Here is a 14,428-nt window from a genome sequence, read left to right on the forward strand (position 1 = left end):
CCTAGCTGATGGTAGCTGCTATAGCAGCCCAAACGGGTAAGACAACCCCATTTGCGTGTGGTGGGTAAAAATGGAAGTGGGCAGCTGAACCCGTCAGTACATATCCTTGCTTTGTTTTATTTATAATACTAACATAATATCCACTGTGTGCTGGGCATTTTCCCTAAATGCCTGACTCAGGCTCACGTTCATTCATGACAACCCTGAGCCTGGTCGCTCCCCCAGGGAGGTGGAGCTGGGCTGGGGACGCTTCACGGCTGGTGGCAGTCTGTGCCCCCTGCCCCGCACTGTTCTGACCTTCCCTGAGGGTCAGCAGTGCTGGGTCACAGCATGCTCCTCTCCCTCTGGCCCTAATCACCTCGGTAACCAACCTAATTATTTGTTCACTCCTTCAGCCCCGTGTACCCGCAATGGCAGAGTCTAGACCTGTGACACTCACCAGTGTCTCCAGGACCCAACTCAATACCTGGCACATCGCATAGGCCCTCGAAAGCGAATGGCTAGATTCAAGCCTCGGTTCTATTCATCTGTAATATATGTAGAACTGAGCTGACAACAAGAACAGTCTTAGAATTAATCTTGTTTGGTTGAAATTGATACATTCCAAGTATATGAGACATTTCCAAAGTCTGAAATCGTCTAAAACTATGGTTTTACAAAATAGCAATTTGAGATATCATCTATTTAAAGTGTACTCTTTTCTAGGCAGTTATGTTAAGCATGTGACATGCATTTTCTCATTTAATTTTTATCACAACTCTATACAGTAGACACTACTTTGTCTACTTCTTTTCTTTCTTTCTTTCTTCTTGCAATTTCAGATGCACTTGCACAAAATTGGTTAATTGTAATGGGTTAATTGGTTAAGGACCACTGTCGTTCCAGGCATGGCCCTCTCCTGCTCGTCTTTTATTCATTTATTCGTATTTTAATTAAAAAAATGAACTTGCCAATGAACTTGCCGCCCAACCCAAGAACCAGAACGTGAACAGTAACTCGCATGCATCTCTGTGCTCCTCCCAACCCATTCTCTTGTTCACCCCCCCACACAACCACTATCCAGAATTTTGCATTTCCTTGTTTTTTTCTACTGTATACCCAAATACCTGATTGCTTAGTTTTAGTTAGATTTGGACTTGATGAAAAGGGTGGCAGGCTTTTGTTCACTGAACATCACATTCCTTAGGTTCGTCCATGCTTTTCACAAGGGGCTGGAGTTCATTCATTTTCTCAGCTGTGTAATTTTTCCATACATTCTTCTGTTGATGGGCATTTCTGTTGCTTTCTATTCTTTGTTATTATGAAGGGCTGTTTCTCTTAGGTATAATGTCGATTCTGCAGAGGAAGAAATGGAGGCACAGAGAAGTTAAATAACTTACCCAAGCTCTCCCAGCCAATAAGTGGCTGAACCGGGATTTGAACCTAGGTCTCGCTAGCTCTGAAGCATGTCATCTTTCACCACTTTGTTCCACAGCCTCTATCAGCCTTCCCATAAGAAAAAGATAACAGGAAGTAAAGAACACATTTTCCTTCCTCATTTTACCGGTAGAAAGTGACCCCACCCTCGCTTTGTCTACAGGAGAAGAAAAACTTGTACGTTGAGTTAATTAGCCTTTCAAATAAAATCACTAACTCTCTTGAATGAAGCAGCTATCCACTCCTCCCCATTTCAAAAAGTGACATTGTTGGGTACAGTATTTGTCTCAGAGACTACGTGTCCAAATAGTTTGGCTTTACACCTACAATCTGTTTAGCTCCTGGTTTGGAACCTAAATTCCCTTTACAATAGAATCAATTGCATGTGCCTGTGTGTATTTCTTTTTGTTTTTAATCAAAAGTTTTAAAGTAGAAAATGACGGGAAAATAAAATGTTCGTTTCTACAGCCTGCTATAATGTTCCTAGAAGCAAGATAACTAAATTCAACTCTTTGGGTTAAAAATAGGTTTTACATGGAAAAGAGCTCAGTAAAATAAAAGAAGCTCTGATCATATAAACTGTAGATCACAATTTTAAAACAGAAATGATTTTACTTACTTGTGAGGAAACTTTCCAAAGAAAATGCTTAGTTATTTGGAATTTAGAAAAAATAGGAATGAATGCAATGTGTGTTTGTGTTTATACAGTTTGCTCTTTGAAAAAACAGACATTGCTGTACTTTGGGCACTAAACTGTGTAAACCTTGAATTTGTGTAGATGTTTGATGTGGACCAGATTGAGGTCTGGTTTCTACAAGGTCACATTCTGGCTCCAGAAACCTCACTGACCCGGTGCTGTCCTAAAACAGACCATCCTGTGGGCAACCCATTTCTTTTGTTTTTTAACCCATTTCTTTAAGAGATATTTCTCACTTCTATTTCCAACCTTTCTGTGTATGTGGATTTGAGGCACACAGATGTATTTACTGTTGCTTAAACATATAAAACAGAAAAGTTTATACTCATATAACAACTTTACAGAAAGTTTAGAAAATAGAAGGAAAAAAAATCCGACATACTCTCACCATCTTCATTTAAACTCCTGTCATTGTTGTGTTTTTCCTTTTCATCCTGGCCTGTGTGTATATACATCCTCTATAGGGCCAAACAGGGATGTGTCTAAATTTCCCTATGCTGCCTGTCTTTGCCTGGGTTTTCCCAGCAGCCGACCCTGAGACGAGGTATTCATGCAAAGGTAGTTTATTTGGGAAGTGCAGGCAACACCACGGGGGGCATGGGTATCAACACAGGGGAGGGAGAGCAGCTGACAAAGAGCACCCTTATCAAGTGATAGAAGCTTAACCCCATAGGAAATTTGGGGACACAGTGCAAAACACGCAGCTCAAAGGGGTACTGAAGCTGGGGAACTTATACATCGACTCCCCATGGCCATTGCTTAAGGACTGCTCGGGGGTGGAGAAGGGGAGCCAATTCCTAATTAGCTAATTCCTAATTTCTGTGTGTGTGTCCATAATTGAGGGTGCTTGGGAACGACACCACCCCCCCCATCCAGAGGTGCTCAGTCAGGCGGCTGGAACTTGGTTAGAACAACTGAGAGCGCTTGGTGGCACGGGTGGACCCAGAGTGTTTGCTCTACTGATTTGTTCACTTTACACTCATTACGATACCTACCTACATGTCCTTGTTGTTACACAGTCTTTACCCTTATGAGATTAATTTCTGCACAATATTTCATAATGGAATCATAATCTAACTATCCCTCTAATATTGGATATTTACATTGCTTCAAAATGGAACGAGTTGGCAACAAATAGCTAACTCATTTCTGTCCAAGCTCTAAAGGCTGGAGCTGTATGCCAGGGGATGGAAACATGTGTTCTTAAAGATATTGGAAGGTCTCTAGTCAAACAAGCCAAGCAGAACACCTCAGATGAAGACAGCCAAGAGAATCATGACCAGGTAGCCCAGCAACATGTGCTCTGAATTGGATGTACTGTTATTTAGAGTGACACTTGAATTGTTGGTGTGTGTTCACGTGATAGCTGTACTTTGTTCTTCAAAATGTCTAAAGGTCTACAAATTTTGTATATCGACACTTTGTACCCGGGCCATGATAGTTAGCAAGCACAAAGCTATCAAATCATTTGGTACCAGAAAGTAACATTGAAACAAGAGACCTAGATTCGGCTGTGGTTGGCTGCCATCTTGGGGCGGCCACGTGCATCTCTGTGTTTCACCTGGAAATCAAGGTGTGCAGCAGACACAGTCTGCAGCTTCTCCTACAGCCATATCACCCTCCCCCTTCTTCCTTGCTAACACTACTCTGATTTTATGTAAATGCCAGGTGGAGAGTCCCTCTTCTCAGGGAAATCAGTCCTGACACAACCCCAGGGGAAAGTCATATTTGGTTTGAGTCACTTGCAGTAATTCCTTTCTCCTTAGCCACATACTCACTTTCCCAGCTTCCTCTGAGGTTCGGAAAGGCCAAGTTAAAATAATAATTCATACATGATACAACATTTTCCACGTGCCTTTAGGTACTTTGTGTATATTTAAACTCATTTACTTCTCAAAACAACCCTAGGGGCTAAGCATAGTATTACCATCCTATTTTACAAGGAGGAAACTGTGCAACAGAGAAGCTAAGTAAATTTCCTAGGGTCACATGGCTAGCAAGGGTTGGAGCAAAGACTCTCACTCAGGCGTGTTTCCAAGATCAATGCTCCTTTGTCATATGGGGAATACCCAGGCTTGTCTTTATGTAACCAGGAGTCCATCCAAGTATATGACTGAAGGAGCAAAGGTTGTCCTGTGGAGACATTGGCTTTCCTGTACCGCCTGCCTCATCACCAGTGATTCCCACAGGAGTTACCTCCTGGCTTTGAATGATCAAAATTCAGAGTTTCTCTTAAAGGCCTCACAATTAATCGTAAACATTAGTCAGAATCACCTTACTGAAAGGTAGCAGGTAAGAATGTTTAAATCCCTCTTTTTCCTACCCTTTTGAGGTTAGGTTGTGTAGATTAGACTGCTTGCAGAATTGCTTTCCCTCCAGTTCCTCCCTGTGTCTCACACGAGTGCATGCGCGTGCGCACACACACACACACGCACGCACGCACGGCACCCATATTGGTGGTACTTCAGGACAGGCTCTCCTTCTCTTCCTGCTCTTTCAACTTCCTGTTCACAGAAACTTTTCCTCACACCTCATCCCAACCTGCTCTCAGCTTTTTAGGTCACTGACTTGTATTTTTTCTTTAGTTTTTCTGTTGACTCTCACTTGTTGGCCCAAGGCACACCACATAATCTTTCAGGAGAGAAGGATGGGCTCTTTTCACAGAGTCCTTATGTACTGTCTTAGCGACTGGCCAACACTGCTCCCAACTCCACAGGGCCTTTAGGTCCCACCTACCTTGACCCCAACCTCCAAAGTAGCAACTTGAGCTGGACCATCAAAGACTCAGGCAGTAACTTTCTAATTGTCAGTTGTCAGTGACATTGGGCCCTCCAGCAAGCACCACACATCCTTCATCTAGGTCCAGGTTAATAGAAATACAGTCCTGGGAAAAAAAATGATTTGAGGTTTTACTTGAAGAACCATTCTGAGTTCTCTTTGAGAAATCACATAGAATGATAGAGTGGCCAGAACATTGGTTATAGGAAAACATTGTCTCAGTGGTCAAATGGGAGAAGGCTATATCACAGAAACTCTAACCCTCTAGCTTAATCCACCCTGGACATGACCTAGAGCATTCTGAGAAGTCCAGGGAGAAGCCCCGAGAATCATCACGAATTCACGAAGAACGAATCAGGCCAGGCTGACCTTGCCTTCCCTTTTGAGAGGGCTGGTAAATGAGAAAAGCAAATCTTAACCTCAGCTCTCAATACAATCAGTGCAAGGAGGGTGGAGTTATACCTTGCCCTCCAGGGATTAGACATATATTCAGTCTATATCACTCTGTTTCTGGCTCTTAAAATATAAAAGAGGAAGCTTTAAACCAGGCAGTTGTTCCTCTTAAATACTCAGAGGGCTGTTGTGTAGTAAAGGATTAGACATCAGAGGGCAGTACCAGGATGAGTGTGCACAAAACACAGGGAGGCTGTTCTGCACTCCGTATGGGGAAAAATTTTCTCACGCTTAGAATGGGGTTTCTTAAACCTGACTCCTGTACAGACTCCCTCATAGAGAAAAATTATTCTTGAAAATCCCCAGGGTTTACAAATATTTTTTCTATAACTTTTTTTTAATTGAAGTATAGTTGATTTACAATATTATATTAGTTTCAGGTATACAACACAGTGATTCAATATTTTTATAGATTATACTCCATTTAAAGTTATTACAAAACAATGGCTATATTTCTCGGTGCTGTACCATGTAACCCTCGTTGCGTATCTATCTTATACAGAGTAGTTTGTATCTCTCAATTCCCTGCCCCTATCTTGCCTGCCACACCCTCCCCACTGGTAACCACTAGTTCGTTCTCTAGATCTGTGAGTCTGTTTCTGTTTTGTTATATACATTCGTTTGTTTTATTTTTTAGATTCCACATATAAGTGATAACATAGAGCATTTTTCTTTGTCTGACTTACTTCACTAAACATAATACTCTCTAGGTCCATCCACATTGTTGCAAATGGCAGAATTTCATTCTTTTTTTTTTTTTTAAAGACTGAGTAACACTCCATTGTATATAGGTACATACCACATCTTCATTTGTCTGTTGAGGGACACGTAGGTGGCTTCCATATCTTGGCTATTGTAAATAATGCTACTGTGAACAATGGGGTGCACATATCTTTTCAGATTAGTGTTTTCATCTTCTTCAAACATATACCCAGGAGTGAAATCGCTGGATCATATAGTAGTTCTGTTTTTAGTTTTTTGAGGACCCTCCACACTATTTTCCATAGTGGCTGCTCCAATTTACATTCCCACCACAAAGTACAACTGTTTCCTTTTCTCCACATGGCTGCCAACGTTTTTTATTTGTGTTTTTTTGATGATGGCCATTCTGACAGGTGTGAGGTGGTACCTCGTGGTGGTTTTGATTTGCATTTCTTTGATGATTAGCGATATTGAGCATCTTTTCATGTGGTTGTTGGCCATCTGTATGTCTTCTTTGGAAAAATGTTTATACAGTTCTTCTGTATAAATGTTTGGAAACTTTGGAAAAATGTTTATACAGTTCTTTTAATCGGGTTGTTTGTTTTTTTTCGATATTGAGTTGTATGCATGAACTGTTTATATATTTTGGATATTAACCTTTTATTAGTCATATCATTTGCAACTATTTTCTCTATAGCATTTCTTAATTATGGGGCGTACAACTAGGTATAAGTCCTTATGCCTACGGTTATACAAATCTGGAAATTAAGTTAACAAACCACATTTACAAATGTATAAATGAGAAGCAAACAGACTACAATATCAACAATATTGAAATAGCCTTATTTTAATGTGAGAGATGATATCATTTGCCGAAACAAAATAACCCTTCAGGACACGAATACGGTACCAGTGATGGCTTTTGTCTTGGGGAGGTGTAGACCACTGCATAATTTGTGATAACTCAAACCAAACACATTTCTTTTTCTGAACCACAGACAAACCTTCATTTATGAGGCATACTATGATGTCACCTTCATTTATGAGGCATACTATGATGTCACTTAAAAAATTAACATCATTTGTTGCCTGTCAGTCCAACTCTGTTCTTTACTTATTCGTCCCAAACAATTAAAGTAGAACTAGTCCCATAACACATAAACAAAAGTATGATTGAAAATATCTCTGGTGGTCCTCAGATAAAAAGTGGTCATTGCATTTGTCAAAACCCCTACGGGTAAGGGAGGGATGGATTAGGAGTTTGGGATTAGCAGATGCAAACTATTATACAGAGAATGGATAAGCAACAAGGTCTTACTGTACAGCACAGGGAACTATATTCAATATCCTATGATAAGCCATAATGGAAAAGAATATGAAAAAGAATGTATATATATAACTGAATCACTTTACTGTAGAGCGGAAGTTAACACAACATTGTAAATCAACTATACTTCAATAAAATAAAATTTAAAAAGTAAAATCCCTAGAATGTACAACACAAAAAATGAACCCTAGCAGTAAAGTATGGACTTTAATTAATAATAATGTATTGATATTGGCTCATCAACTGTAACAAACATGCTACACTGATATAAGATATTAATCATAGGGAAATTGGAGGTGGAGGGGTTAGGGGGTATGAGGTATGTCTAAACTTTTCACTCAATTTCTCTGTAAACCTAAAGGAGCTCATAAACAGAAAGTTTACTAATGAGAAAAAAGTGGTCACGGTGGCATGTTTACATATTAATTCTCTTTCAATTGTTGTCCAAATAAAACAACAAAAATTTGCAGATCTTGTTTAGAACACTTAGACCTCCAAAAATATGTCTGTGCGTTCTAGGTTCCTCACCATGGTTCAAAAAGTGCTGAAATCGGGGGTTTAGGAATGGAATGGGGTATTCTGAAAAGTTGCTAGAGCTCTTTCTTCAAAGTGTTCCAGAAAATGCCTGCAAGGTCACCTTTCAAAGACGTTCTTCTGGGGATATTTGCTTTGGGAGAGAGGTCGGAACACATGATCTCTAATTCCAAGATTATATAATTCCAGTTTTTATGAAGATTTAACCCCGAATTAATTTGCTTTTAGCTCTGCTTTTCACAGACTTCAGTGACCCAATGCCAGAGCTATAATATGCTTGAACCTGCAGCTTTCTAAGTCTTTCTCCTAATTCCCACAACCCTGTCGAAATAGCAGCAATTTCATTTAGGCCATCCAGTTGTCAACTTTTGGTCCTGGGAAAGAAAAACTAATAAACCCCACTTCATTCCAGCAAACCCAGATCACATTCCTTTCCGATGGCCTACCGCATTCCACTCCGAGCTAAGTACCATAGTTCTAGTTCTGCTTGACAACTTCGAGCAATTCATTTCCTAACTGTTCTCTTAGAGAAACCCTAGAAAACCTTTTTATTTCATGATTCCCTATGGAAAATATTTCCTTCCATGAATCTGAGGCTAGGATAGATCTGTAAAGGACTCCTGTAATTCTAAACTTTTTTTTAAAAATCCACTTTTTATACTTTATTGAATTCACATGTGTACATCTTTGTTTAGTTTTAGCAAACGGCATTGGCATATTAGAAGTTGTAACATCATGGGCGCTGAGTAAGTAAAAACCCTTCTGCAAAGTGTTCATCGGGTCTGAGTATTTAATTTCACTTGGGGTAGAATAGTTTTCCATTTGAAAGTAAGGAAGCTGGATCCTAGTCATAAAAGTGGGTGTCTAAGGGAGGAGTAGACACCCAGGTTTTCTGGTTCCCATCTGTCTCTCTCTCCCCTGCCCCATTACATCAGAGTTCTCACACTTCTGATTTGGGACTGCCAGAGAGGATGGCTGGCTGAGAGGCACGGCTTTTCATCGCCACCTACCGTCTACTCCAAGAACTGCATTAATATTTCAGACATCCCAGTCCCAAATCCATGAGTAGAGACAACTCTCCCAACCGCAGAAAGAAGAAATGTATTGGAATAGAAAGAAAGAATAAAATGCAAGAGCAAGTGAACAAAGATTCTGGGGAATCTGAAAAATGAGGCACCAAGGAAAACCTGTCTCTATCTCTATTTTGATACTTCCAAAAGGGAACCCTTATTTATAAAAGGTTACAATCAAACTCGAATAGGTTGGAATAAGGTGATGTTTCCAGTGCAATAAGATCTAGTAATTATTCTCACATTGACTTAAAAGCAGTTATTTGATAACATATTTATTGAGCGATGTAAACACCCCTGTTTTTATAATTGCTATCCCTGTGTGTTCCTTGTCCGAAAGCTATTACAAGGTTAGCATCAAGATATTTTTGAACACAGTAACAATCTAAAAAAAGACAAAACATGCCTCCCTGATGTGTTGAGATTCTTCTTTTTTCACTTCAGTGGTCATTTTTTTTTCAAACTTTCACCAGTTTCAGGAAAGGGTGGGTTAGAGTCAGGGGCTTCCTGAAACTTTTCAGAACAAGAATTCTAATTCAGTGTGTTTAGAGGGGCCCCCTGAGAACCGTGTTTTGGAACATACCAACCCCATGTGGTATTATCTTTGCCAATTTTGCAGTTTCGTGTGAGATTTATTTTTAATCTTTAACAAAGCATGCCCGTGTTTATCTTAAGTTATGAAAAAGTGTAATCGTTTAAAACAAAACTTTTAAAAATAATTAAATATACAATGAATGCTGAAACATAAAAGTCAGACAGAATGTTACCTTAACAAGAAAGAGCTTCCTAAAGATCAAAGGATTGTTGTTTGTTCTATTTGCTAAAGACAAGTAACAAGTACTTTCACTTTAAGGGATTCGGTGGCTATTTGAAGGAGGCTAGAAGTCTCCATTGCCCGACCCCAACAAGATAAACACTTCCCACCCCTCACATTCACAGAGCTGGAAAATTTACTTATTGACGCTAAAAATATATACTTCGTGTTTAGAATGGAATGCTGAGATTTGATTGAAGGCAGTACATGAATCAAGCCAATGGCATTTTGGGGGCACGTCTTTCAATCTTATTTAAAATTATGGGGGAGAGACAATACTTTGGGCTTTCCTTTATTTTGTGTATGGGCAATATGTAATCAGTGCATCACTGAGTAGGAATTAATTGAATGGGCTTCTGTACCCATCATGGAATGCAGCTGCTTCCAAGTTCAATGCACCTCTCCTGTTGTGTTGATTCGATGCTACCTTTAAAAAAGAAGGGAAGAAATGGGCTTTTAGAGCATGAAAGCCCCTTTCTCCTAAGTACCTACGGATCTGGGTTTTCTTTAAGTCAGTAATACTAGTTAAGTCACTTATGGACCGACATGTCAGAATAGGATAAGATGGAAATACACTCTCAGTTCACTTGGGGGTGGCCGGTAAGAGATGAGTGTGTATAATGGTGGTCCCTACTTTTATGAGGCCATTGTCATCAGCCGAAGCAACTTTAGATGGTGCAACATCAGGCTGTTTCCAATCTGCAGCTCTCAGGTGAGCCCTACCAAATGCTGCAAAAATACTCAAAGAGAAACGACGGTTCTTCTCATTTATCTCCTGTGTGTCCTCTCCAAAGAGCTTCAAAATATGCTCGCTATTTTTTATGAAAGCTTTCAACTAATATTTATTTTGCATATGGCTAGACGGTGACTTCTGTTTTTTTATGGCATTGTGGCTGAATTTTCTACCCAGGAAGTAGAGCAAAATGCTAAGAACTTGAGCTCTAGAGCCTGACAAACTAATTCTGTCATCGGCTTAGGAGATCTGGGCAATGAAGTTTTCTAAGCCATAATTTGCTCATTTGCAAAATGGCAAATGTTAACAGGAATGAACTTGAAAGGTTTGAACATAGGTCGGGGGCTCAGCACAGGGCCTGGCATTCTGTGGTAACTGTTGTTATAATCACTTGTAAGTGATTTAGGGGTCGTGTCCAAGACCCTAAATCACTTACAAGAAGCCTAAAAGATGTTAGAAGTAGTTGAGGGAAATCCCACACCACCTCTCTTTTTACCTCGGTTCCTTTCTGCTATAGTCTCACTGAACGATCTGGAAGTTCTTAGTAGAGTGCTCCTCAGGGGGCAGTCCACAGCCTCATGCTGCGAGGGGTCAAAGGAAGAAGGTCCTGCAGGGAAGAGAGTGACCCCGACAAATGCAGACATGACAGAACATTCATACTGAAGAGGGTTTTGCTGGTCCAATCATTCTTCAGAACCCTACCTGGGACTGAATTTAACTGCAGTGTGTGATAAATATCCCATGACTCTGGGAAATCTTACAGAAAACAAACAAAAAAACCCTCTCATGGTTGGGAGAGCAGTAATGCAAATATTCCGAACACCAGACACTCCCCAAATCATGGTTTAGGAATGCGATGAATCAGCAAGTTACTTTGTTTTGCTTAGTTTACTTTAATGGGCAGCATTATGGCAGAATGGTGAAGTCAGGAAGCTCGGTTGTTATTGTTGTTTTAAAAATTACTTCGTGGTATTGTTATTAGTAATTGTGATTGCTGATTGACAGTTTGTAATTATAAACCCATCAGAACAGCTGGAAAGGTAGTTCATATGTATGAGAGATAATGTTTTAAAAGTATTGAAGACAGGGCAGGGGACTAGTTATTTTAAAAGGGAGGAAATAGGATAAATTATTTGGGGTAGACTAATTCTGTTATATCAGGTTTCCAAGAGAGTTGTTTTTGGTTTGCAGAAAGACTTGAGCTTGGATCCTATCTATTAAATATGTTTCATACATAGTTTTCTATTTAGTTTCCAGTTGACTGAATAAGTGATTTTTTAAAACCCTTCCTTTCATCCACAGCATGATTAACCTTAATATTTGGACTAAGTCTACAATGCTTTTCCTCAAGTTGATTTCATAGTTCCTTTGCAATTCTGGATTCGGAAAAGCTTTGGCCTGAGTATGGCTGACTCAGTGAAGGTAGACTGTGCTATGAGATGGCCCTGCTGTATCTTTATTGGAATGCTTTTCATAGTCACATCCTGATCTGCAAATTATTGGTGAGTAGACACTTGTAGCCCCAATTCCATAACTCTACCACAAAAATAGAATTTCAGACTCTGTCAATATGAACATTATCTAGATAAAACTATATCTAGGTCTTCCCTGACAAGTTTTATGATTCAGTGCTTTGTTTCTATATACTAAAGTTAGAAACTCAGAGTGACTCACTTTTCTTTTTTGCATGCATCTAAGTGAACAAGGAAGTGAGACTGCTTCTGGTGTTGCTTTCTTTAAAAGAAAAAAAAAAGACATGCTCGTTCTCAAGTATCCTTTTTAGGTCAGCAATTTTGAAGTGCAAGACTTATTGGTATCCAAGCGGAAAGGGCTGATGCCCTGATTTATCACGACTCCCTCTGAGTGGAGTTCTTCCATGGCTGGAGAAAGGAAGGCATTTGTTGTACTAATACTGAATCTGCTTCCTGTGTAAAATAACCTTTAACTCTGCGGAGATCCCCCATTTTAATGACCAGGACATAGTGGAAATAGAAGGAAATCCAAATACCCCACTGGCAGCCCTTCTCTTCCCCAGCAGGTCAAGCTGCAACCCTCCTCAGGACAGAAATGGTTGCTTGGGGAGGGTTCGGCTGGGCTGCTGTTTCTTCTATTTTAAGATGTGACCATTTTGATTGTTTAAAGATGTGTATGACACTCTGACCCATTAAGAAGCCTGGGCTCTGTCGATCAGGGATCATGAGGTGGGTGGGCCTGGAGAATCCGGGAGGGAATCTTGTCAACTATAGGAGTAGCTCTCAAACCCCAAGCCAGACTGCAGCTTCATATCTTCATTACAGAAACATGACTGAGTCTATGGTGACTGCCATGACCATCGGAACTTCTCTTTCTGTGTAGAACCTGAAGTGGGATTCCCTACACTGAATGAGGTGAAAACCCGGCAGTGTTCAACTAGAGAAACAAGCTTTTCAAGTATATTTGAATTTTTGCAGTAAAGTAGCCCAGCTCTTTAGATTCTGGGAGAGTATGCCTGCGTAATGGGGAAAGGAGGTTAATACATGCTTTCAGAGCTTCCCTGGAGCGCGGGCACTACGTGTCCTACTGCAGTACACAATCACGTTCTGTCTCAGGAAACCACACCTGAATAATGCGGTCGGTATTCCCAGAATGCAGTTAGCACTGGATGAACAGGAGAGCTTCCCACAGGTCAATCGATGGCATCTCTGCTTCCAGCTCACTTGCAGATTGCTCCTTCTCAAAAGACACGTCTACTTTCTTAAAGACAGCTGAGCTGATTGGGAGAGAGAAGAAGAGTAAAGGGGACCAGATGTTTTGATCTCTCTTTCATCCTCTGTCTCACTCTCTCCTTCCTCCTCATCCCCACTTACACCTGCAACTCCCTCAAGCCAGATCTTCTGATTAATCTGGATTTTCATCTGTTTTGCCTCCTCCTCCCTAAGAATGAATGGTTTGTCTCAATGAGTACAGACCAAACCTGATGAAATAGGAGTCATGTATTTCACACGTCTTAGACTGCATTTCTGGTTCCTAAAACTCCAGCTAAGTCTGACAAGCTATGGTGTAGTAGAAGAAACACTGACTGGTACTTTAGCAGGTTATTTGATATTAGTTTGTCTTTTTTTTTAAAATTGATCTGTAGGTCAGCTATAGGTTTTTGATGAAAAATTCTTAAACATAATCAAATTTATCAATATTTTCAGAAATTTTCAAAGACAAAACACAGATTTCTCCACGTACATGATCCAAAGTGATCAGTAGTCATTTGAAAAATGTTACTGAGCACTTACTCTGTTACAATGTTTGTTGCACTTCACAGGAGAAATAAAGGATCATGTTTTAAGATTAATTTTGAATGTAACAGAATACCTGACTAAAGAGTATACATTAAGTAAAAAGGCAATTATTTTCCTACTATAGCATGAAGCCTAGAGATAGGCAATTCAGTGCTCAGTGAGGTTATCAAGGACATGGATTCTTTCTCTTCAATTTCTCCATTCTTGTGTTTGTAACCTCATAATTTGAAGATGATTCTCACAGCTCCAGATCTCATAACTGTGTTCAAAGGAGGTGGTGGCAGTGGGCGGAAGGATAGGCAAGGGTAAATGTGACTTTTTTTGAGTGTCTCCCCTGTTTTAGCATAGAAATATGCCTAACAAATTTCAGACAGGATATATAAAAAGGCTTTCACACCAAGACACATTGTGGTCAAATGCAGATAAAGGGAAAATCTTAAAAGCAGTTAGAGAGAGAAAAACAGACTATTCACAGGGGAGTAACAGACTTTGGGCATACTCATCAAAAGCAATATGGATTCCAGAAAGTAGTGAAATAATATCTTCAAAATGCAGAGTGAAAATAACTGACAACCTAACCTTCTATACCCAGCAAAACTATCTTTCAAGAATGAGGGCAGGGCTTCCCTGGT

At 40.0% G+C, this 14,428-nt stretch overlaps 1 long non-coding RNA gene across 2 annotated transcripts in view; it reads right to left on the bottom strand.

Annotated features, from left to right (window-relative positions):
• Positions 1–572: 572 nt before the first annotated feature.
• LOC132413753 (uncharacterized) overlaps positions 573–14,428 on the bottom strand; it is a 30,566-nt gene continuing 16,710 nt past the window's right edge. For both annotated transcript variants that reach the window (XR_009516806.1, XR_009516805.1), the window contains exons 2-5: positions 13,123–13,273; positions 11,021–11,131; positions 4,850–4,997; positions 573–1,335 (exon numbers count right to left, since the gene is read on the bottom strand). This is a non-coding gene — a long non-coding RNA (uncharacterized lncRNA). The remainder of the gene's footprint in view (positions 1,336–4,849; positions 4,998–11,020; positions 11,132–13,122; positions 13,274–14,428) is intronic.

The sequence above is a fragment of the Delphinus delphis genome, chromosome 18, assembly GCF_949987515.2.
Source record: "Delphinus delphis chromosome 18, mDelDel1.2, whole genome shotgun sequence".
Taxonomy (NCBI): Eukaryota; Metazoa; Chordata; class Mammalia; order Artiodactyla; family Delphinidae; genus Delphinus; species Delphinus delphis.